Here is a 2,153-nt window from a genome sequence, read left to right as displayed (position 1 = left end):
ATAGCTCATATGCAAGTTCAGGCTGAAAATGAAGACTTTAATTAAAACCCACTTGCATTTAGAGATCATTTCCTTTCTCCATACTTGTTCATTCTGTATACTGAGCAAATAATTTGAGAAACAGGATTACATGAACAAGAAGGTAGCATCGGGATTGGAGGAAAATTTATTAACAGCTTGCAATATGCAGATGATACAGACTTGCTAGCTAGAAACAAAGAGGACTTAAAATATTTATGGATGAAAACCAAGGATCACAGACCAGTACAGTTTGCACTTCACTGTAAAGCAAACAAAGAGGACTTATAAAGAACATCATGGTAAATGGGAAAATAATTGAAGTCGTCAAATGCTTTCATTTTGCTTGAATCCATAATCAGCACTCATGGAAGCAACAGTCAAAAAATCAGTGGCTAGACTTGGTCTCCAATCCCTATAGAATGACATCATGCTTGAAAAAGTAGAGGGTTAGCAAAATGTAGGAAGACCCCCAAGAAGTTGGATTGACATTTTTGCAGCAAAAAATGGGTTCAAAAATAACAAAAATTGTCAAGATGGTACATTACCAGGCAGTGTTTCATTCTGTTGTGCATAAAGTCATCCTAAATTAGAACCATCTTGAAGGTACCTAACAACAACAACATGTGATCTCCAAATTTTAATAACACCATAACAGAGCAGGTTGTTTTAGGACATTATTATTTTATGGTATTGTTTAAAATTTTGATAAATCTTTATTTTAGTAGTGTTACACAATTTCCTTCCAACAAAACCTGTATTTTACATTATTAAAAATAAACATCAAAATTATGAAACTCTATAATATTATATACAGTTTTGCATTATTTTTGAACTCCAAAATAGAGAGTGGGTAATGAAGAAAGGAGGTGACTTTAGCAGTTTAGGTAACTAATGATAAATGTGTCACCTAAACCTTAGCTAATGTTTGTCCCATAATGTCATATGTCTTCCTGTTAAATAAAGTAATTTAGTATAATTTATTGTGCCTTCTTTTACGGTCCCATACAAATCTCCTCTCTCTACTCTCAACCATTATATACATCTTTCAAATGGGATGTAACTTGGAGTGTCTGCCTTTTTCACACATCAGAGAAGGGGCATCCAGTTTTTTTTTTGTGTGTTTTTTTTTAATAGTGGAACATATCTAGGAAAATAATGATTCCTTCATGCAAAAAATAGCTTTTCAAGCCATTTATATACTGCATGATTAGTTTTGAGTGATTATATCTTCTAGAGCTCAACCCTAGTAGGGATTTTAGATAATTCTGAGTATCCTTTAAATGCTCAAAGAAATAGTTTAAAAGGGTTAGACAAAATTTCAGTAAAATTGGATTCAAACTCTACTATGTCAAGCTCTGTGACCTTGGGCATATCATCTAAGCTTAATTTTCTCATTTGTTAAATAAGCCAGATGCTCTGCAATTGATATTTATTTATGGTGACCCATGTGTGTCACAGTAGAACTGTGTTCCATAGGTTTGGTCTTTTTTTCCCCATCAACTATAAAGTTTATTAATTTGCAGATATGAAGTAGTATAAACATTTGTTTTACTAATGAAGCTATAATTTAATATTCTGGTTGTTTTTTTTTTTTAAGTTTTTGAGTAAATTATGTGGGTTTGCATGGGAGAACATCAGTTTTACATTCATCCTATTATATTTAGTTTAATTGCAATGATCACAATTCCCTCCATGCTTCATCAAATAACCAAAGGATACAGCCCACAGGCCACCCCACCCCCCAAGCTATCAGCACACAGCCCCTTTCCCTCCTTGAGTCCAGTGTCCCCAGCCATTCCATCTGTCCACATCATCATCTCTGTCTCCATCCCTGGCATCACTGCCTCTCTAGGTAGTGTCACGCTCTCTGCTCTTCTCACTTGAGGGCCCCAGGGACCTCCGCTCCTGGCCTGCAAAATCAATCACTCACTTCCTTTTGTCAAAAAACATCTACCTCTACATTTCTGACCCTTACATTCAGTCCTGATGGCAATTATTCACTATTGTACCACAAGAGTCATCTCACCATTTCCTTTCGCCAGCCCAGTTCCAATATATCGGAAATCATTCAATGGTGGTTCTGCCTACCCCTGCCCTATCTGGAACTAGACTCCCACTTGAAAGCTTGTAAG

The sequence above is a fragment of the Chrysochloris asiatica genome, unplaced genomic scaffold (assembly GCF_000296735.1).
Source record: "Chrysochloris asiatica unplaced genomic scaffold, ChrAsi1.0 scaffold00073, whole genome shotgun sequence".
Taxonomy (NCBI): Eukaryota; Metazoa; Chordata; class Mammalia; order Afrosoricida; family Chrysochloridae; genus Chrysochloris; species Chrysochloris asiatica.
The sequence above is the reverse complement of the archived record's forward strand: the minus strand, read 5'-3'. Positions refer to the sequence as shown.